Here is a 24,116-nt window from a genome sequence, read left to right on the forward strand (position 1 = left end):
ATTTTAAAAAATGCATATTTAACCCCTATGCATATCTTCCTGTCCTTTATCCAGCTATAAATGACATCAGTGTCAATGGGAAGACTCCAAATGACATCAGTCAGAGATGCTGAGTGTTTTGAACATTAAAAATGTTTCATTATTTATTTGTAATAATTTTTTCCCAAGGAAAAAGGTTTTGTTGGTGGTGAGTTCAAACAATTCATTACATTTTAAAACCAAACACAATGCTTGGTCCTGTTACGCTGAATAAGAATAGAAAAAAAGCAAGAGAATTCATGGGAAAGGGTCAAGAGCTGTAGAGGGACCCAAAGCAAAAATGCATCAGAAATCCTGAAAATCACTATTGATGGAACACAATGAACTTCCTGAAACCAGACGTGCTGCTCCCAGTTCTCACACCCCTGAACTGACATCCACTGGTGCTGCAGAAGATGTCGTTCCCATGTTTGTAGCCCCTACACAAATATCTCTGAATGCAGCACTTTTTTTTTTTTTTTTCTCGCCAGGCCCAGAAGTCTTCATGTGGAAAAGTCAATGAAGGTTATGGCTGGTTCAGAGCATTTGAGTATTAAAATACCATGCTCACAACTGACTCCCCAGTCCTACCCACTCACTGAACATACCTGGCAGGGTGTCTGAGTAGGCTCTCTGTGAGTACTGTGCAGAGCCAGAACCATTAATGTCATCTTTTTTTTCAATCACCCTTCAAGACTCACTTTTTCCAAGTCCACATGTTTCTTCCAGCGAGGATGCTGTTGAGTAACGAATCGGAGCTGTAAATCTGTGACGACTTAAGACCTGGCCTTCCCATGGGTTTCACGAGGCTGTCAATGCCTCCTTTGTGATGGCAGTTTCTTGGGAGCAGTCCTGAGCCTTCCTTTTCCCTGCCTTGGGCTGAGAACATGGTTGGCCCTTAGCCAAGATGCAGAGACTTGCTTAGGTGGATGTTAATTTGGAAGAGGCAGATGAACAAGGATAATACGTCACTCTGAAAACTCTGTGGCACAGTATTTCTGATAGACTTTATAATCCTCTGCTGTATGAGCTAGCATAGTTTTATCTTCAATGGAAACATTAAGCTAGTTCTCTACAGAGATGGAAAAAAAAAATGAGCTGTAGCATTGCTCAATACACCGTGCTAACATTAATCCGTGGGTGGACCTGGACATCTGAGCCCACATTGACACAAACTGAGGCAGATGTGTGCCTATAACACAGCTGGCACACATTCATTTTATTGAGGGGAGAGGGAATGGACTCAGCTATACCATAAGGGTCTGTTAGCAACCGCTCAGCAAACCTAATCATTGTTAAGGTCCACTGGGAGAATTTTAAGCACCCATAAAAATGCAATATTTATTCCAATATCCACCAAAGATTCAATCCAAAATGGTGATCATTTGCCACAGCTTTGAAGCATATTTAGGGCTTTGTGTTGCAACTGCACATACTCCAACATGGAAGTCACTATCGAATGATCTTTGTTCTGCTGTGGGCTATGGCTTTTGTACTGCAGAGGGATTTCCTCTCAGAAAACTTAGTATTTTCCTGAAGATTTGAAAAAGAAATTCCAAATTCAAAAGCAATAATTCAATACTTAAGTGAATCCCACTTGGACGAGCTGTTGTTATTATTTTGTAGCAAATATTTTTGTAGCATCTAGCGGCCAACTCATTGAGACAGGAAGATAATGACAATCCTTCCTCCATGGAGCCTGCAGCTCAACTGATGAGCCACAGTAGACAGACAAGACAAATCTGTGGGATGGGGTGGGAGGCAGGCACGATGGGATTCCAAAAAATCCCAGTCAGAGAATCAGCTTCCAAAATATTTATTAAGGTTTTCAAGGCTTCAAAGATAAAAGAGTCATTCCAAACATAAACTCTCAACCCACACAGACAATGCTTGTACTTACATGCTGTTGTCTCAACGAGCTTTTGTTTTCAGTAGAAAACCTTATTGCTTTTGAATATAGTTGCGAGGAGTTGAGTTAGCAGATGTGATGTTGACTGCAGAGAAGTGCTGCATGTGGAAGATCACAATTAATTTACCGAAGGGCTGAGTATGGCTTGTCTTAGCCTGTATGGCTTGGGATCAGATTTAAAGGAAGGAAAGAAGGAAAAAGAGGAAAAAGGGAAGGGAAAAGGAACTATGTCACAATCATGTTCAAACACAGTATGTTTTCCAGAAGAGTTCGGCCTCAAGGGACTTACTTTCCAGACAATTTCAATGCAAGATATTCTTTTACTTAGAGTTTAAGCAAACTTTGCAACACCAGCAATTGCTACAGCTCAGCTAACATGCAGTAGCTTGATGAACATTAATTGATGAACAAAGGTATTAGCACTTTACAGATCCTTATAAGTAAAGCTGACAGGAGAATTCTCCACTGTGTAGAAAGAACAGTCTGGCTAATTCAGGGAAATATTAGTACAAAAAAAGCTGAATTCCAAACTACGAGGGAATTTCAGCTTCACAATCCAGTTTCAGAGTTTGCCCTCTTCCTTGTCCACTGAAAACCAAACCCCATCAAAAGCTTGGTGATCAGTGCAGATCCTTATGGTAATCAGATATTTCTAGTTACCATATGCCCAGGTGCACTAGGATTTACTTCCACCTGCTGCTGAAATAAGCACTGTGCAGGAGTGAGTTTCAGCCCACGTTTTCCCAATCTGTTCAGTTATCTCCATCTTTGGGTTCAACTGCATTCCCTTCCTTTTTCAGACTCTTCCTCTCATCCCCAGGCAGCTGCTCACAACCCACTCCTTCCTTTCTTGTTCCAATGAAGTCCTTTTAAGATTCATATTCTTTTTGATCTCTGGGCTCTCAGACTTGGCAAGCCAGCTGTGTAAAAGCCCGGGGCCTGGAAAATAGCATTTTCCCAACTGATTATTGAGTTATTGTTATTTTAGCTCGCTTGAAGTTGTTTACCCCAGGTATCATGTCTCGATCGCTGTTTTGTTGCCCATTGGTTTCTGTGTTCTCCCAGACTAAACAGCTTTCTTGGACTTAACTATAAATAATCTTCACATGCACGGGCTGAAGCATATAAACTCTTCCTGAAAGCAGTATACTTAATTGCCCTGGTTCTCCAAACCACAGTAGTTAAGATCAGCTATCTAGAACATTATACTAACAATTCCCAGATTTATAGGTTAGATCATTGGAGGAAAAGACTTCTGTGCTGCAGGGTCTCTGACTCTTGAATTTGCTTTCCTTTGTAGGTCTTCTCAGCTCTCTGCTATTCACACGAGTAGAGGGGTGAGGAGGTAGGCGAGTCATCACCTGAGGTATTGTATAAGTAGGTATCTTCCTTCAAAAAAATCCTAGCAACCAGAGCTTTCATGCTTTGTAAATTGACTTGCTAAAATTTTCCCTTTGTTTAACATTTTCTAGTTTTCCAACACTTCTGTTTCCTTATCTTTCTTTTCTGCCCCCCTCCAACTTACAATATTTTCATAACGCTTATTTTTATAAACCATTTTATTCCAAGAATATTTTTCTGATATAGCCTGAGGTTTCTTACTTTTTTGGATTTCTTTTTAAAAGTGGGGGGAACTGAATACAAGAGAACACTTCTAGCATAAAATGGAAAATATTTTGCAAAACTTCTTAAAATATACTATTTGTGGGTAGAGCAATGCACTGAAAACAGAAAACACTGCATCCTACTACTTTGCCTAATTCCCCGCTTCTGCTACTTACAATTAAAATGAGATACACTTAAAACCTAAGGAAACGAGCATAAATACCCAAAAGAGGAAAAATAACTTGCAAATACATTTCCAGTTTTCTGGGAAAATGTAGCTTAAATCAGCATGAATGTCAGATTTAACAGCTGACATGTACAAACAGCCAAGTTATATGGTGAACACCTCTGACATGATGCTGCAAGAAGCTGCAGTGGGAACAAAAGAGGAGATAGGGCTGCAACAACTGCTGTCATTAACTCTATCCTGCTCAGGTCCACATAACACTGTATTCAAATCTTTTGTGTCTTTTGAAACCTTGAATATGCCTGTGTCTCCAGTCACTGCTAACAAGGTGGCACACTACAACAGCAGCAGTGAGGGAAAGCCTTCCTAAAGTAGCCTGGATCCATCTGGAGTTCACTTCTCCTAACACCCGCTGCTCTCTTCACACTCAGTGCAAGGCTGAATAGTTTTCTCCTAATTCAGCATCGAGGTGGAATTGCAATAGCAGGCGTTTTGTGGTACTTTGTAAGAAACTGCTGGAGCCACTGCAAAATCCATCCAGACAAAACATCCAACTGCTATATAAAATGTAGTATCTCGTCATAGAATTAGGAAATGTTCCTTTGCAATGCAGGAAAACCGTTCAACATGCTGGTATTTATAAATAGCACACGTCACAGTCATGAGCTTACTGAAGAACACATTCTTTCCAAGAAGAATGTCAATGTTAATCCACTAAAGAGTGAGTGGGTGAGTGCGAGAGATGGTGCGAACGTGTGAGCACAGCGGTGCAGTGTGGCTGGCAGGAGCTGCGGTAGAAGGAATGAAGGGTGACTCTCCACCCAGCCAGCTGCCACGGCTTGCTCACCTCCTGCCCCTGGGGAAGTCCAGCGGCTGGACCCTTGAACCCCTGGCACCGGTACAGTTGGAAGCCTTGTGCATTTGATGAACTGCGCTATCTTGACACAAAAGAGATAGAGGAGAACTGTAGCCCATAAGGAACAGCTTCAGGAGCGTACTTGTGCACTGATGCTATGGCAGGGGAAAGTCCTCTTCCAGCCTTTGAAGGCTTTCTGTTGAGCCACTTTTGGGGTAGGATGTGGAAGAAGATTTTGGGATGCCCTTGAGGAAAAGTCTGTCCCACATCTTCAGATTCTCCTAGACAATGGGACTCATTGAGAAGAATTCATTCTCTTTTCCCTGGCACATGATGAAAAAAATACATCAATGTGGTCTGAGTAGTAGGAAGAAGTAACAGTTGTTGTTATCGATGTATAAGGCTTCTCAGAAAAGGATAGAACAAGCTCTGATTCCCTTCTTAGCTGAATAGTGAATGAGAAAGCCTGCAAAGGGATTCCCATGAAGATTTCCATCAGTCACACTGGGATGGTTTCTCTGGCACAAACAGGCTCACACTCAGCTGAGATAGGACTTGGATTTTTTCTGCATTTTCATTGTACTAAAATATCTAGCAGCACTGAATAAATAGCAAACCTTACTTTTTTTTTTTTTTTTTTTTTTTCCCCAAATGTGAAAAGAGTTGCAGGTCACTAAAAAAATTAAAAGCTCAAAACCCTAAAAAACATTCTATTACAATAACAAGGCTGAGGTCTAGAAGGAATTTTTTTCTGGTCTTTCACTTTGTGACAGAGATTTAAAAACTATTTTAGTAAAGGACAGATAATCCTAATATGAGCAAAAATTAAAAGAAATTAGTTCACCACTGGACCATTCACAGACATTTGGTCATAAAACAGCAAACAACTCGTCATTCTTAATGTTATTCTTCTCTAGGGAACTGAGCTTTTTGTTTGCTGTAATGAACTGTTATAATTGAGCTCAACTTCACTGGAGTAGAGCTTTTTTCTTAAACAGCTGAAAAATGGAGATTTATTCTGATTAAAAAAAGATGCTTGCAGCAGAATAAATGTGCATGTGCTATAACCAGGTCCTTCTATGTGTGTAAAAAAATGACATTCTATTACTTTTATTTTGCATTTCCTTTTTCAAGGAAAGGCATTTCATATTCATTGCTAATATATACTGGGCATAGAAGATCAGACGGCAGATATTGTAATGAAATGTTCTTTGTTTACAGAAAAAATTGTGTTCATGATTTTTTAATAATGTTTGACAGTTTCATCATAAAGAAATGTATGTCTCCACTGGAATTGTTGTTCGTCATATATCTAGAGGCCTGAGGTTGATTTATTTTGTCACCAAGCTGAGCTGATTTTATTGGAACTAGTAACTAAAACTTTTCTTGTGTCTTTTGCTGTGGCAGTGCAATGAATGAATTCCTAACGCACCAGCTGTATCACTCAGAAACTTGTCATTACCTGAATGCAGGCTTTCCTTCCATTGACTGTTAATTTTTAAGGCTATAATGTTTTATAAGGAGATACATGTAGTAGGTAAATCAAGATATAGGGGTATCTTTGCTCTTCCCTCTACATCTACAGCTCTGATCAGAGATGATCATTTGTGCCAAATCAAGCACTGACTTATAGAACAGACTAATACATAGTAGGTACAAGAGCAAAATAAAAATCCTATTCATGCAGCTTCATCTCAGGACCATAGTGAGATTTGAGATGTGGCTAGATAATAAGCCCACAGGTGCAATTTACATACCATCTTACCAAGCACATCAGCTAAAAAACCTCAAAGATAACAGTTCTAGTCTAAATTGGGCTTGGCATGCTGTTTTACAGCACTGCTTGGAAATCACAGAGGATAAGCCTGGAAAATTATTTTATCTAATGAAAAAAATTGGGAGCATGTAAGCGCTGCCTTTCATACAACCAAAAAATGCTCTACCCAAGGAAAAGGACTGTGACAGCAAAAGAGAGACATGTCCCACCCAAAGCTCATCACCTATTGGCTCACTAACTAAAGGCCAGTTTCTAGCTTAATTGCACTTCCAGAGGAGCGTCAGCTCCACTGAAGTGGATTGCAAAAAAACAGTGAGTTTGGGGTCTATAATTTCTCCATTTGGATCCTAGGTATACTTTTTACAACAGCAAAGGAAATCTGGGGACTTGAGGGCTGGTTATCATCTATAGAGTGGTTTGCTTCTAAGCACAAATCAAAAACCTCAGGAGGGAACTGAGTGCAGGTGGGACTTTCTTCTCCCTTGTGCTAAAGACCAGGTGTGTAAAAGCCATGACATTTTTCCACTGAACACAATTCTTTTTGAAGGTAAATTTGAATGGGGGCAGAAGAAGAAGAACATTTTCTAGCAGATATCAATATATATGACTAATTTCATATTTTCACCACTGCTTAAGCAATATGAGGTTGTCTTTGTACAAAAGAGAAGCATAACTTCTCTCAGACATTTCCAACCTCTTCTTAACCCATGTCCTAGCAAATAATTTTTTTCTCCCTTGCTTCATGCTAAGCTAAAGAGAACAACAGTCGGACTTTTAGGGTTTTTTTGGAAATGCCTTCAGACCATTTTTCAACCCAACATGCCTATATATATTCTCTTTGGCAATGGGACATGCTGGAAGGTTCATATTCGTTTAAGATATTTTTCCTGCAGTTCCCTGAACTACAGCAAGATGCCTGCTTCTTGCACAAAAACCCCAAAGCATCCATGGCAGGAAGGCATGATTTGCTCTCTAGAAGAAAAAAACCCTTCCATTTGGCATGATGAACCTTTTTTTGTTCCAAGTCCATATTTTCATTTTGGTTCTCCCAGTCATAAATGTCTTGTGATACTGAGTAACAGCAACATAATCTTAAAATTATGCACAGATGAATGTGATCGTTCATAACTGTTATTCCTCATCTATGACTTACACATTCCACATACGATGCATTTTTTACCTGCATACTGTTCCAAGGGATACATGCCACGCCGAGTGGTAAATATTTGAGGGGAGCCTGGCGTAATGTATGACCCTATTACCCACAGGTCTTATGATCCATCATGTAATAACCTATTTTTGGTTTGAGATTGTTTCCATCTCTTAAGAAGGTCTAACTTGCTATAATTATTTCTGGATTTAGTTTTGTTTCCTAGACATCTTAATTTTATAAGCTTTTAGTTGTTGCTTAATACAAAGCATTAAAAGTAGATTCACACCCAACTATTAACCACTTGCTGTATCCAGACATTAGCTAATAAGCTAAAATTCATGTGTTGAAACTGATTCTAATAGTCCGGGTCTGCCCTCAGAGGCCATCTGAAATGAACAGAAGAGTCTTTCCCATCACTGTTACTTCAAGTCCCAGGTCACCAACCTGCCAGAGTGGGAACCACAGTCATTTTGAATTGGTTCCACCGGGAGACTGAGCACATCAGTGTCTGCAAAGCAACAAGATCTATCTGCTTTCATGAGGGCTCATTAGCTCTCTGCTCAGCGCTCCCAGCCTCATTGTACAAAACCTGTAAAGACAGAAAGCAATCCAGTTCTCTCCTGGAGAAACACGGGGCTAGGAAGATAACTCACAGGCGTTACTTTTTAACATTTGACAGTAGATTCTTTAAAGCATTGCTTGCACAATGCTTGCACCATTACCCATGTCAGACAGCCTCAGAGAGAGTTACGGACCATCAGACCTGAATTCCTCTCTCATCCCAGCTCCTCCAGATTAAGTCAGAAGAACATTAATGGGACAGCATGGGCACTGCACTTGCCTTTCTCTGCATAGAAGCTGGCTGCATAAAAGGCCCATTTTACTAAATCCTTCATTTGCAGCCAGATTGCTTTCTCTGCTATTGCACTTCTTTTGACCCAGCCTTTTGAGTGTTTGACTTCAGCTCTGAAGAGAGTAAGAATAAAGATGCACAGATAAGGAGTTCATCAGATCATCCATTTTCCCAAAGACACAGGAGAAAGAGAAGAAAATATTTCTCAGAAGAGCTCATTCAATTTTTGTTCTCTTGGAGGCTTTTGGGAACTAGCTACATAAAAATAATTTGGTTTATTCCTCTGAATTTTCAATACCAAAGGAAGTTTGATAGGTAGAATTAACCCTGTTCAAATGGGAAAGGAAATTCATTATCTCTCAGCGCTGTGCAATAAATAACTGTCACAGAAGAGCAGTAAGAGACTGGTCGCTTGTCCTAGCTTCATCCCATGACCTGTATCAGAGTTGTGAATTTCCAGCCTCTGTCCTGGCACAGTAAGTGATAGCTGGGGCTGTGGTTTGTCCACAGCCTCCAGGTCTCACTTTCCTTTTTTCTTCAGCATAGCCAAGAGGCAGCTAAACCTCTCTCTTCTGAAATGTCACAGCACCCTCCTCAGTTGCTGTTCAGGACTCTCAGTAGCTCCTGTCTGAAAGTCCTGTGTCTTGCCACAACCAAGTTCTCATCCCCATGTTGGCAAAATCAAAACCACACCACTTACTTAAACTATCCTTCAGCCTATGATTACCTCTGGTCAAGTCAAAACCAGCTCCAAAATGAACATATAAGCCTTCAGAGTTTAGTGTCAGTCAGCTCCCCAGAAAATCCAGTGGCAAGATCCAAATGCAAAATGTGTTTGGAGAGAAGACATTCTCTGATCTCATGGACAATCATCAGGGATGTCTGCATACCTTTCAGTTCGCATCATCTGCTTTCCTCAGTAACACTCTGCTCTTCTTTCCCTCATGCTGAAATACAAAACCATAGCTTCCCACAGCTCCATAGTACATCCTTTCAGAGCAGATGTCTTTTTGCCAAACTGGAGGATTTTTATGGCTGGGCCTGCCTTTTCACCACCCATGAAGGGCCTAATGCATTTTTGGGCACAGGCACTACAACTTTTGTAAAAAGATCTTGAATATTCTGTTAGACCACATTCAAATTCCATGATCCCACTTTCAGTTTTACTGGGGGCAAACCTGGATTTTCCTGTGTGACAGGAGGATTTCCTCTTATTCTTGACCTGAGAGAGAACAATCATATAGGAAGGATAAGGAAAGTAAAGTTGAACTCACAGCTTTAACTGGAAAACATTATGGATGAAAAGTTGAGGATTAAATAATGCATTTTATTGGTAGCAAGTCAATAAGACTAACAACACTGAGAGTAACAAAAGAAGAAAAGCTGAAACAGAGTATAGAAGAGTATGCAATCTGCTAATTTAAGAGGAAAAATATAAGCTAATTAAGACATTGATCCCCATAGTTAATTGCCCCATGCAATTAGAAACTGTGTCTCTAATTCAAATGAGATGCTTTGCTGACTAAATACTCAGTTCCTTTTGCTTCTCACCTCCACAAGCTGTAGTATCTCAAATGGATCAGTTTAAGAAAGATTTGGAAATGTCCTTCTAGAGGGGACAGGCATGACTCCTGTGCATTCACTTTTACAGGGTCTGCCTATGTAGGCATATTCACGAAAATTCACCCGAAATAAGTAAAGATGTGTATTTAAAGCAGATTCCTAAAAACTGCATTCCTGTTTAGTTTGTAGTTACATGCTTATGTTGAAAATTAAGGTGTTTGTCATTCAACTTAGGTTAAATTATTCTAGAATAAAACCACACAGATTATCAGAGCTATAGTTATGAATGGGTGTCCATCTCACACACTAAACACAGTTTAACCATGATAAGTTTCATTATGTATGCAAATCTGAATTCGGGCATCAAACAAAGTATTATTGTCCTAACTCTCAATGTGCAAATATCTAATTTTTATAATCACTTTTCTTCTAGGACACAACATCAGGCAGATTTTCCTCTAATTACTGTCATAAGATGATGTGTAGTAAGGAAGTCCTTTTTCCAGTGCTTGATTTTTATGGGTTGCAGTGAGCAGCTTACCACAAAGCCAGCTAAAAGATGATGAAGCAAGAGAATATTTCAAATTTGAATTACATCATAGTTTATTAAAATAACTAAGGAAAAAGGATGATCTTTTGCCTAACTCTTTGAAAAGACGCACAGAACATCCTTGGCTTTTTGTCACCTGAAGTTGTGCTCTCTGAATTCTCTGAAGACTCCAAGTGACTCAAGCAGGCTTTGCTCAGTCTCTTCCTCCCCATTTTTCTATTCCCTGTCCGGAATAGAAGTGACAAGGTGATGTGCCTGCACACATTGGCCTGCAGTTCAGCTGCCTGCGGTGCAGGCCATGCTCTTCACCTTGCTCTACAATAGCTACCACCAGTTATCCCAGGCTATTGCAGCCACAATAAACCTGTCCTGTATTATAACACTGAGTAATTTGATAAAGGCAGATCCAGGCTGCTCCCAAATTCTTTTAAGCTTATGGAGTCTCTTCTTGACACAACTATATTGCTACTGTATATGTCTTTCTATATTTATGACAAACAAATAAATAAATTTACAATAAACATAAATTCATATGTGAACTAGTTTACTTTTCTCATGGACGAGCACTCTGCACTATATGGCTCTTTTCAATATTACACGTCCAGAGTCAATTATAAGCCCTTTATGTTTCCATAGCAGGAAGGTTAAAATTCAATTCTCTTTTATTGCAGTTTGCAAATATAATATACTCTCCAGCTGGCTTGGAAAAGCTCTTCAGTTAAATCATCTTGTGCAACACTGCTTCTTAGACGCTGGTACCTCCCTACACAACAACAAACTGACAACCCCACACTTCCATGGTATTTATTGGTCTGTTCCTTAAATGTGATAGTTATTTTACAACATATTTATTTTTCATTGAAATGACCGCATAGACAGTTTTGGGTTGGGTTGTTAGGGGTTTTTTTTGAGTGGGGGAGCAATTGTGCTTTTAAATTTAAAATGTCTCCTAAAGGCTCTGAGTCAACGCTGTCGTCCTTTGTGCCTCTCCCCAGTAAATCATTTGCTCAGTTCTTTTTAGTTTTAGGGTTTGAAATACTGTTACTAGCAGAAAGTGAAGTGATGTGGTAGCATAGCAGAGTTTGCTGTGTTATTGAGCTGAGGCAAGGAGCCCAGAAAACTAGAGGAAAATGATCCATTGAAATCTATAATCCTTCCCTCTGCCCTCACCGTAGCTCCAGAACATAACATTATTATGCTTGTTAGAATAAGTACTTATCTGCCCATGGCCAGGGCTGGTGTCTACTGGAATGTTAAAAAGGTCCACACCTAATTACTGTGCTGACTCAATTATTTTTGTCCAACTCAAACTTCAAAGAAATCCATTATAGCTTATCCCCCAACCAAGGAAAGTAAATGGACTTATTGGAAGGATCAATATGCTCCAAAAGGGTGAGAGAGGAATAAAGAGGAGAATTTGAGTGCCTTTCTATAGGGTCCTATAAAAGCAGAGATCCTTCAGCATGAGTTGTTTCTGCTACCAATGCTGCAGCTCCCAAATCCGGCCAGATTTTCCTGCTCTTCTTGCCACAAGGCTATCACCTGGCAATCCTGGTCATTACACATCTGCATCATTTTGTCTGATTTTTACCAGATAGCCCTTGGGACAGGGACTGTGTCTCTTCTGCATTTTAAGAGTTAAGACACGAGCACCTAATACATAATTACTATACACATTGAACTTAAAATTCAAGGCGCCTTCGTTGGTTCTTACTTTCTATGACTCAACAAATTTGTTACCTTGTGGTTCTAAACACAGCTCTGAGTACAACAGGGAGCAAAAAGGTTAGTTTTTCTACTACAGGAGTGTCTTCTCATTTCATAGAAACCCACTGATGCTGACACCGCTATATCGTGTGCTGGTGTCCCCTCTCCTCCGAGATGTTATTTTTGTGAAAGTGCAAACCAGCAACCTTTCCAGCAACATCTGACAGCCAGGAAGACTCGGTATCTTTGGCATATTCACAGGCAGAAATTACAGCACTGAAAACAATAGGTACAGTACCAATGATGCTGAGGGGTATTGTAGAAAGCTGCATTGATACAGAAATTCCAGAAAAAAGCTGAAGTCCAGCTAATAAAACACTTTCCAAAGGAAAAATGTGACATGCTCTTTCTAGATGCCTGTCCTTGACTGCCCTTTTTCTAAAGGATCCAATTCATATTCCTGCAGAATTTATTAGCCACACTGTTTTGGTGGCTGGGATTTCCCCACACTATCTGAAAGGATAATCAGCCTCTGGGGATGCTCAAAGCCATCACTAAGGGGGTTAAAGCCTCCTCTCACCAACATGAGGCTGCTGCTGTTCTCATGAGGACTTAAAGCTCCCGTCAGTGGCAAAGAAAATCTCCCCTGCCCAAAAGCCTTAGGGGGATGAGTGAATCAACACCTTGCACAACACCTAGTCTTAAGAAATCTTAATTAATGATTGCTGTGTTACCTATTGAGGCAGCTACATGGAGAAAGAATCACGGTTTTACCAGCAGGACTGCAATGTATTTGTTTTCACAGATTTACCACACATGGTTAGGCACAATTAGCACTAGCAGGTCACAGGAGGCCTGGGTAACAAGTAAGCATAGCACCAGAACGGGTCTTTTCTCCTAAGAGTCCCTTTGAAGGTCAGGGTTGGAGTGGGTGGCAGTCTGGCTTCGCAAATCTGCTCCTCAGTACACCTCGCTCGAGCTGGTTACAGGGAAAGCAAGTGCAATTCCACCATGGCTTCCCAAAGGCACAGAGTCAAACTTGTCACAGTAGTGAAAAAATTAGGGTCCCTAATGAGAAATTATTTACGGTGGCTCTTGCTCGTACTGCCTCTATTACTACTGCTTGTTATTTCTACCCTGTCAGCATGCTGTAGGACCAGTTCCCCCACCATACAGTGACAGACACTCTACAGACAACGGACAAGGGTGACAGTCCCTCCTTCAAGACTAGAGCAGTGCTTGGAGAGTGTTAAATGTGGGATGTTAATCCGTGAAGCTTTACGCTGCTACTTTTTGACTGTATCCTTTATGTAAGCGGGGCTGGTACAGTCTGTTTCAGAGCTAGGAAACCCATCCCCTTCACTTGTACTTCTGAAATACAGAAGATTAAGTTCAATTGAAAGAGTTTGTTCTTCAGATTTAAAAACGCATTGGCTTGAATTTGTAATGTAAACTTAAGATCTCTCTGAAACATAAAAAATAGCGTTCGGCTGTGAATTCGACTGCAAGTTACAGAATACGACAACTTGCACTATAAAGAACTATAGGGCAAGATGAAGACAACCCCAGCCCCCTTTGCCTTTAAAATGCCATGGAAGCACAGAGGCTTTCGGCAGAACACCTTATCTGCTCTCGAAAGCTGTGACTCTTCATCCTTTCATTATGAAGACCCAGGGGATTGCTTACTTAGCATACACCAGAGGCAATGGGTAGGGTGAGCAGTCACTGCAGCCAGAAAACCCCAGTACAGAGCACAGGCAATTACCCTCCACATGCAGAGACTTTGGAGCTGAATTGTGCTGAATAGAGAACCCCTCCAGCTGAGAGAGCCATGTGTGCCCGGGAAGAGCAGCCACTTTCACTCCGCTGAAAAGCAATGCAGTAAGTGACTTGGATATTGCAGCAGGCACCAGTTCCCTGGGTTAATCAGCAGCTTTTGCTGGGAGAGAGACAACCTCCAGTCCGGGAGCAGTGTCAGAGCTGCATGATTTTTTGTTGTCGTTGTTTCTAAATCAAGTGAAGGAATCGAGCCGATATGCAGTGACACTAACTGTATCATTTTGCATTGTGTGGGGGTGTGTGTATTGCAGGGAAGCGCTTGCTGTATGGTCCGGTGCTGAACTAGTACTGTTAGGTTTGTAGCTTTTTCCTATAGTCACGTTTGACAGTGTTTAAGCAGAGATGGTGCTTAATAACTTAATGTCAGCTTACATTTGTGTGCTCTCTGTTAATTATACAGCACGCTTCCTATGCTTGGGTGCAAACTATTCTCTGTACTGTTACTCTAATGCTGGATTTAGAGGGACCGTGCCTTTGGAAAAAGATAAATTGTAGATTGCAACTATGTGAATGAGTGCCTTGATGATGAATAATACTTTTATTTGACTTCAGCAGATATGGCTGATTTCTAGTTTGAGGTAAATTCTTCAATGTGGTCTGAAATTACAGATGCTTTTTTGTAGACAAATGTTTATAAGCAGTACTTTATCATAGCATAGCTGTGATTCTTCTTGTGATTCAAATGTTCTGTTTCTGTACTCTGCAGTAACAGCTTTCTATTTGTAGAATGCTGTACTGGGTAGGAGAGGGAAAGCATGATTTAAAGTTTGGTTTATAAGAGGAGGGATTTTTACATAGTTTGAAAGTGTTTGCAAAATTAGAGTTTGGGCAATAATTGCAGGCCTTTGGAAGAAACTCTGCAGCATTTAAAGCAAATTTGACTATGCAGTTTTCATTCTGTTAATTTAGGGACTAATATTAAGCTGCATTCCTCTGGTTTCTTGATACAGCTTTCTCAGTGACTTATGAGGCTCTGGCTTTAGAATAACCGCCTGCCTTGAGAATAACTGCCATTTTGGGCTTCAGGCATGTTTAACTCTTTAAGGAAACGCATGCTAAATTTTTTAGAGAGCAGTACATACAAATGCCAAAAGTTAGGGATTCTTTTCTTGCTGTTCAGTCAAATATCAATATTAAATAAGCATCAATCTCTTGTAAAGGAGCACCAATGAAAGAAGTCTTTAATTTTCCAACTCAATTTTTGTTTAGAAGTTGGGGTTTATTTGGTTATTGTAAACTCTTGGGAAACATATAGGAAGTCTTCACATAATGAAGAAAAAAATTCCTTTTTAATTTATCTGTCATTTTAGTTTCAAGCAAAATTTCTAGTGTCACTCTATTAGAAGGGATAATTCTCAGAAATTAGACAAATGAAGTTCAGTTTCTGCTGAAGGAGTTTTTGCAGAGATGCTGCTAAACATGTGTGTAATGTTTAGTCCTAGGAACAGCTAATGACACCAAGAAATACCCTGGCAGTTATCGCACCTTTCCACTCATATGCAACATGCATGTCTTAGAGACTTTTCTCCTTGAGATTGATACTCAGGTGCTGATAAGAGCTATTTCTGACACTGCAGTCAAGAGAATTTTCTCCTTTTTGCCTAAGAGAACCCTTGTGACATATGGTGCTATTGAGTTGCAATTGTTAAGATAATGAGCAATTAATAAGAAAAAATTATTCTTCATTAGCTGCACAACTCTGAAGATGGACAAATCTATGAGGAGCGTGAATCGCATCTGAATCTGATCTGCTCCCTACTTCCCTTTCTCTCCTATCCCGACTTCTCCCTTTCTGTTTATAAGCATTTGGTAGGTGTTAACAGTTGCTCTCATTTAAGGACCTGAACCTAAGATCAGTGCAATTTTTCCAGTGACAGGTTCACGATCAGTGAGTATATCATCGGTCCCCGTTTTCTCCACCTAGATATCCAGCAAAGTCAATAATGGATTTGGAACATAAGAGGGTTTATTATAAGATATCTCTGAATGAGCGTTATAAACCTAGTATTAATTTATCTATTGTGAGGAAATAGCAGGGATTTTACCTGTAACTAGAACGTACTCAGAACATGCAGTTTTGATGGCATTATCATCAGACATTTTCAGGTAAACTAATTCTGGTAATTTAACAAGCTACTGTTTTCAAATTATTTTTTCTGAGGACCAAAATGGGGGGAAGGAAAAGAAATGTAAATAAGAGCTGATGTTGGAAAGATACTGGATTCGTAATGAGAATCACAAGATGAAAAGAAAGATTATAGCTGGGTTTATGCCTTCATACAATTCTGAGTCTCTAATCAAAATATGTTTCCTGAACTGGAACCTTAGAATTATTGTTGATGTCAAATTTAAAATGGAGAACATTAGGTATAAAATCTAATTTCTCAACAGTCTAGAATAAGTATATTAGTAAACAAATGTTTTCACTTCTTCATGCTGTCTTTTAAGTAATCCTGGCAGGAGCCTTGCCTCATAAGTCAAGTTCACTTTATTGCATTGCAATCTTAGAGAGATACAAGCATAGGAAAGTTTACTAATTTTATCCTTCATTGCCGGTAATGAGTTGCAAGTCAATTTAATTAATTAACTAACGGTAGTTGCTCAATATTTGTAGTCACCTAAACTACTTTAATTCACATCACTATATCTCTACTGCTTTTTCACTTGTAGAAGCACTGACAACATTTCCTTACAATATGAAATAAGACTGCACCATCTTGTCATTTAAGTACCAGAGACAAAACTTCCAGTACAAAACTGTAGGAAAGAATATACAGTGGGTGGATAAACACGCCTCATAATTTCAAAGCACAGTGAAAATGTATGTCATAGTTACACCAGGAACCAATGGTGCAGACGTTACATTAAAAGATACGACATTCAGCACATTCTCAAAGAGATAAGCTTAGCTGTATTCATACAAGAGTAGAGAATTTTTGTACCATGCTTAGTAGAGTTGTCATGTTTATAAAGAAAAATAACTTACAGCTAGTGGTGTCCAAAATGTGCCCCATACGTAGTCAATACTTTCCTTCTGACTACAAAAGAAAGGACATTTTCTTCCTTTCCTGTTATTCAAGGGTAGACTTTCTGATGGTGTCAACTACTTAGATATGCTGCATAATAATTATTTTATTCATATGTATGAAAGCAGATCTCTTAGAATCTTCATTATACTTACCTGCTGTGAGCATCAAGATGGAATTTAATTGGGATTTTCAGATATACGCTTAGACAATCCATTTTCAACAACAAAATGAATATACCATTATTTGCTACTATCACTTCTTACCAAGGGCAATTGCGTAATACTCTGTAATAGCTACAATTCAGAATATTTTCTTTGCCACAGTGACTCTCTTCGCTTTCCACACCCACACAAGCCCCAGAACCTACTGTGTGTAAAGCAGCAGTGCAGTAGTATTCAAGGAGGATTAAAGGACTAAGATTGGTACTTCCTAAATACTGCTGCCTGAGCTGTTGTTTTAAACAGGAGCAAAAATAATGTACTTGCCTTTTCCAATGTTCAAAGGTATAGCTATGCACCCCAAACCCATCCGGAATTAGAAAGATCATGCTCTACATTTTGCAAAGGACCTTCAAAGTGCACCTGTAAGGCAGACTGACCTTCAGAAGATGCAGAAGAACCGGTCCACAATTCTTCCACCTCCTGTATCTGTTCCCTAAAGCTTTAGGCAAGAATTCTGGCATCTGCCTTTTTGGATGATAATTCAATACATTGAACTTTAAAATAAGGCTGTGAAAGTATGTATCCTAATGAACTTGATGATCAGTGACAGACTGCAAATCAGACATCTGATTTTCACTGAAACATCTGGAGAAAACTCCACATGCTATGTGCTCAGTTTTGAATCTTCATGACTTAGTTCATGGGATCTTTAATGATCTTTTCATCCCTTTTGAACATAAATACAAAGCAAACAGCATGTGAACTGAACAAGGGTTTGCTTGAACAATGGCCGCAGAGGCACATACCTTTTCTCAGCATTATTTTAGCATTTAAGTTTCAAATCTGTTTCATCTAGCCCTGGCCAGACTAAGCCTCTGGGGGTCCTATCCACAGATCCTCTGAATTCATAGTAGTTAGCCAGAGAGATTCCTAGACAGGAAGAACATCATATCCCTCGTGTCAGTCAGTACTTTGTTCAGAGGGAAAGATGAGGAAACAAGACAGAAGGTTGCTGAAAACACAGATGCTCACATTTCTTCTGCTAGAAACAGAAGAAGGATTTATTCCTTTTTATCATAAATCACAGCTTTTCTGTTATTGCTTTGCTTTAGAGCTTCAATCAGTGCTGATGCCTGTAAAGAACCACATGCTCAAGCAAATCTAAATTATCTGGTGGACAAACCTCCCCTTTCTCTCCCTGCCCTGTCTGATTGATTTCACGATTATTGGAGAATTTGCTACATCACACATTTTGTTTGTATTATAAACTGGTCCAAAGTAGCTGATGTCACCCATCCAATTTTTGTTTCCATATTCAAAATTCAAGCTCGTACTCCCTCTGTCAGCATCACCAATATATCTATGACTTCTTACCAAATAACCGTATCACACCATATGTTGCAGAATTGTTCTGGATTTTCACCAGCTGAGTTTAAAATTCAGCCCTCAGTCTGAGCATAATTCAGCTAGGAGGAGATATAGTAATAGATCATTTTTTCTACCTCACTTGGAGGCATTAACTGTTTGTCACATTGAGTCTTGGCATATTGATTCCTTTACCTCCACTATAAAAACGGAGCATCTGGCCAGTGGGGCTACCCAAGTCATTTTGTGATCCTTGGGCTTTCTTTATGGGGGAAATCAGGGGAAAGAACATGTCGTATCAGTACATCAGAGTGGCTGAGCAGTGCTTGCTTGCTTTCAACAATGATTTTTTAAAAGCCTGGTGGGAGCCATGAGCCAGAAGCCCCATCTGAGACTATGAAAACAGGCAGAACTGAAGAGAAGAGGAAGCCTTAGCCAAGAGAAGAGGAAGCCTTAGCCCTCAACACAGGAGCCAAATTTTGTCAGCAAGATCTTGCCAGGAAAGTGTCTCCCATTATTAGAAGTCCAAATAATGACAAAACATAACTACACAAAGTCATGAAACTTGGATAAACCAAACCAAAAAGACTGAACTCTGAAAAAATAAACATTGTGTTCTTTTTGTCTTCCATTTTGGGGGATTCTTTAGGATTCATGCTTCAAAACTTTCAGCTACAAGGTTATAAGAACATTTTAGAAAAAAGAATTTGAGATCTTTGCACAATAACCTCACCAGAGCTTCAAAGCATCACTGCATGTGAAAATCATACAAGTTTATAAGTCAGATAACCCCTATATTTAGAAGCACAATTTTACAAAGCATTGCTTTCTTTTTTTGTTACAATTTTACATGCCTGTCTTTCTTTGTGTCTTACGGCCAGTTTCCTGGGAAGAGAAATGGAAGGATTTTCTACTGTCTGCACCTGCAAACTGCCAGAAAATACTGTTTTCTGGATTGTATTCTTCTACTGAGTTCACTATACCATCACTGCAGTTTTGCAAGTTGCAGGCAAAAGGCAGCCAGAAAGGAAATACTCAAGTAAAGCTGATCCAATCCTTGTTCAGTTGCAAAAGTATTCAGAAAGATCTCTCCTTTCTCTTTTCATGTGCTGTATTTGGTCAGCACAGTGAAGATGACTAGCATTATATTCTCTCCCATTCAGACTCTGTCACACCATTACAGCATTTACAGTTCTCATCTTCATGTTCACTATGGGTATTTTCTGGAAAGAAGCAGATTCTCCTGTTCAGAAAACACCTGCTGTCACTTCCTATCATTTTCCTTCTGCCAGATCTTGGTAATGAGCTCTTTTAAGAGTTGCCTGGAGAATGGGAACAGGTTGGTAATAGCACGTAAAAAAAAATTCAAACCCATAATTGCATCTGTAAAGGAGTTTTTCCCCAGCCGCCTTCTGTGTTGGGTCTTGATCCCAAATTTGTGGAAGGCAATGAGGAGACTCCCACTGACTTTGGATCAGAACCTAAGAGACTTCTCTGAAAAGTGTATTGAGAATAATTTTGGTAATCTACAGCTACTTGCATTTGCAAAAGTTACTCTGCTTGTGATGCAGAAAAAAAAAAAAGTGCAAGAGATCCTGACCTTGCAAACACTCGCCTTTGTGAGCAACTCTCTCCTGTGTAAACAGCCAGCCTTTCATCAGTGGCTTTATTTGCCAAAGTCCTTGCACATACATTAAAGATTTATAACGGGACTGTTATAGACAATGAAGTTATGTGCCATCCTGTTGTTTTCTAATAGTGGTTTGATTTAAGTTATGTGTGGAACAAAGGAAATAATATTTTAAGAGAGGAATGAAAGAATGTTACAAGCACAAATAAAATTTGGTTACAGATGGAATTTAGGTAGATGGAATAACTTTTCTTATGAAGAAATACTGTGCCTAGGGAGAATGTTTTGTGTAGTACTCCATAGCCTGGGATTTGATTTAAACCATCCTTTAGACATCCTTAGATCTCAAAATGTAGCCCACTGGAGAAAATCAGCAAGGGGATGTGTCTTTTTTTTTTTAAGCATTTACTTCATATAATCCTCATAAAACCAAGATTTTGGTAAGAAATAAGAAGTGCATACAAATGAAGTAGTATCTCTGAAAGAAAAAAGAAAAAAACCATATCTCAATAAATCAAGATTTGGAAAGGAAATGAAAGCAGCATATATTCCACAGGAAAGTTTCCTTAAACAGTAGTTAATACTAAAAGCATTTATTGTCTTTAATCTAAGAGAAAAAGCAATGTGTCACCTGAATGGGTCCAGCTGGATACACCTGTCTGTCTTGACAAAAGCAGCTGACCATTTCAGCAAGCAGCTAAGGGAAGGGGTATGTTTATATGCCACTTCATTTCAAGCTTACCGGACAAGACTTGTAAAGCAAGCAGCCACAGGAACGGCTGACATTAGGATTTGTTTCCAAAACTATCTTGTGACACCATGACTGATTTAAAAGGATACTATCTAGCTGTTAGGAAGCACAATCCATGCAGAAATCATCATTGTCCATAAGAGCAAGAGGTTGAATAACAGCAAAATACAGAGAGGGCATTTCATATATAATTGTGTATGTGTACACACACACACACAGATGCAAACCTTAGGCTTCATCTTTGGGGATTCCACCAGCTGCTATTAAAAGGGCTGCTAAGAAGGACTTGAGAGCCACTGGAGCGCACAAACACCACGACATTTTTGTAGCATTTATCCACAGTGTGAAAGGAATATACTAAGTTTCTTATGAAACAAAGAACGCTCAAAGCTTTTCTATTCCTCCTTATTTTTTTTTTTTTCATACTCACCTACAGACGTGGCACCTCTGAGCTTCCTTTCTTGAGCTTGTAGACCTGAGGAAATAGTACCTTATGAGTGCTGCTCCCTACCTTTGCCTGCGGGTAAGGGAAGCACAGATTACAACAGAGATTGAGCTAAAATGTGCAATCTGAGTCAACAGAACAGCTTGCTTTTTGTTCCCCTGCAGCTAGGATCTTGCTCGAAAAGGGATGTTATTTTTCAGGTGACATTTAATCAGTCACTCGTTCATAAGAAAACACCTGAACTGACTGCTAGGCTTTTTTCTTTTGGCTAGTGCTAAAATTTAAATGTACTGAGCATGGAACAAACTCTTCTGTGATATTTTCCCGCGTTTGAAATGTCTGGACTTGCTATACATGTAGTAGCTGAAACCTATCAGCCTACACATCACTTCCAAACATGAAGGATCAGTTTTGCCACCTATATGCGATAGAGTTACCATTGCTATCATAGCAATCTGGTCCCAGAGATTCAAAATTAAAGTGTGTATGTAAACACGCTGCCCTCAAAACAATTCATGTATGTGCCAGTGACTTCACTGGGCAGTTTGGTAACAGATGACCTCATTGAATTCTTCTTAGTTAAAATTCACAGAAGTTACAGTTTAAAACTAAATTTGAAAGACTGGCTGTATTAGGGAACCGCAGGTGCAATCAACCTAGGCTGAGCTTTTTTATGAAGTCTGCGGTTTAGTGGTTTAAACTTATTTGGTTTTCCAAGATGGACTACGAGCTCATAGGCAGTCCATTACCCTGTCTCAGCTGACAAGCGGTAACTTCTAAGGATACATTACCTTGGTTGCTTGCTGTCTTGAAAACATAACCCTACCATATTGGAAGTAGTATTCTAATAAAAAGTTCGCTACCCTATCTGCAGTTATTGCCATGCTATGTGTTATGTGATAGTAATAACTGAAAGACATCAACATGAACTTTGCTAGAAATAGCTCTAACACAGCTTTGAAAGCCACTTTTTCAGGTGAATGAAGTAAAGAGAAACTTTTCATCTCCAGGAAACACGAGCCTTTCTAGTGCACTTCAAAGCCTTGGCCAACTGGAAGCAAACGCTATAGGAAACTGCTGTAGAGTCCATTTGGATGCTGACTCTAGCACAGGAATTGTAAGAAATGAATTTGGCATCTAAAAGGAGGTTTTGTGGAGTCAACGCTTTCTAAGCAGAGGACAGAGTGAGATTTGGCAAGGTTGGTGCATATATTATTGACATTTTATGTCACAAAGGGGTAATCCCAGATCTAACTCTGAGCCAGCTGAACTTGCAGTGGTCTTGAAGCCCACCCTTCCCAGGTGTATGACTTAAGGGATGCCATGTGGTTTAGACCACAGTCTCTGTGTGGGTACGTGAGTGTTAGAGACTGTCAAAAAACACACACATGCAAAAACCCCCACCACTTTTGCACTAACCTGTGATTTTCTGCATTCCCTACTACTGACCCACCAAAGATGTGGACAGTTTATGTGAACAGTTGTCAGACAATTAGCATGGGAGTGTTGAGAAAGGGAATAATTATGCCTGCTTTAGGTTGTTCAAGCTGAAACACTTTTTTTTAAAGGAATCATTTGGAAATGGAAATCAATGATGGTTGGCATCCTACTCAGAACATTGCCTTGGGACACCAAAGTGCACAAATGCTTTGCTGATATTTTTGACACAGTGCAGGAGAATCTTCCAAGTGATTTTCCATCTCACAGCAAGAAAAATATTGCATTTTCTTATTTACATATGGACATCTATTTGTAGCTTAAGCAAGTATCTGCAAAACACTAATGCCTACAGCAGTTTTTTAAAATTAATAGCAGAGAAGGAAATAACACTGGCACTTTTAGCAGAATTTTATCTGTTGGATTTGGTAAGAATGGGATACTCTGTATAAACAAAGTCTTGTTTTGTTATTTATGTAGGGATCAGGACCGTTGTGTTAGCTTTCTTTTCTCCTGACAATTTGTTCCTGTAATCTCCTTATGCTCCTACATTAAAACCTTTGGCTAAATTGAGAGGTCGCTTAACTGACAGTTTAAGCTAGACATTAGCAAACATAACAGGAGGCAATGGAGCAAGTCACCCCACAAAGAAAGAAAAACAATAAACAACGGGAATCTGTACTACCTCACCTACTACTTTTTATTTCTTTTTAAAAAAGCCCGATTCTTGCAATGCCTTCTTTCTTCCTCCACTTGCAAGTTACACCTGCTCATACTGAGTTCGTGATATGTAAAATAGTTTACACCACAGTTGGGTTTGTTCTAAGGAGATCCTTGATGTTGAACAGTGACAAGCACGTGAACTGCATGACTGGAGGACGTTGAGAGCCTGTGCAGGTCCAGGGTAGTGAAGTAGCAAGGCAAGGATTTGAGATGGGCCAAGTGACCTTGTTTTGGGGTGTGTAGGATTCCTTAAAGTGGCTCAGCATCAGCTGAAAGCATCTTTTCAAGTGCAAGGTGGATGGCGTTACAAAACCTTAAGTGAAAAATCACACAACAGGTAATGCTAGGTAACTCCTTCTCAGGAATGGGGACCCGATTCACGACACTAGCAGATTGCTGCTCAGAGTCGGACAGAAATAACTGCAGCTAACAGCAGTGACTTGTCTGAACCACGGCCCAGGATGTCCTGGGCACTCTCGGACACTCAGGAAGTTGGGTAGTTCCTGCCACGAGCTCACCCCTGGGCATCGGCAGCTGGACAGCTAGTAGAGGAAGGAG

General features: G+C 39.8%; 1 protein-coding gene across 1 annotated transcript in view; it reads left to right on the plus strand.

Moving 5' to 3' along the window:
- Nucleotides 1-13,935: 13,935 nt before the first annotated feature.
- The window catches only part of CTXND1 (cortexin domain containing 1), a 35,897-nt gene continuing 25,716 nt past the window's right edge, over nucleotides 13,936-24,116 (plus strand). The window contains exon 1 of the mRNA XM_030015276.2: nucleotides 13,936-14,059. The gene's annotated coding sequence lies outside the window, so the exon portion shown is untranslated. The remainder of the gene's footprint in view (nucleotides 14,060-24,116) is intronic.

This window comes from Aquila chrysaetos, chromosome 5, assembly GCF_900496995.4.
Source record: "Aquila chrysaetos chrysaetos chromosome 5, bAquChr1.4, whole genome shotgun sequence".
NCBI lineage: Eukaryota > Metazoa > Chordata > Aves > Accipitriformes > Accipitridae > Aquila > Aquila chrysaetos.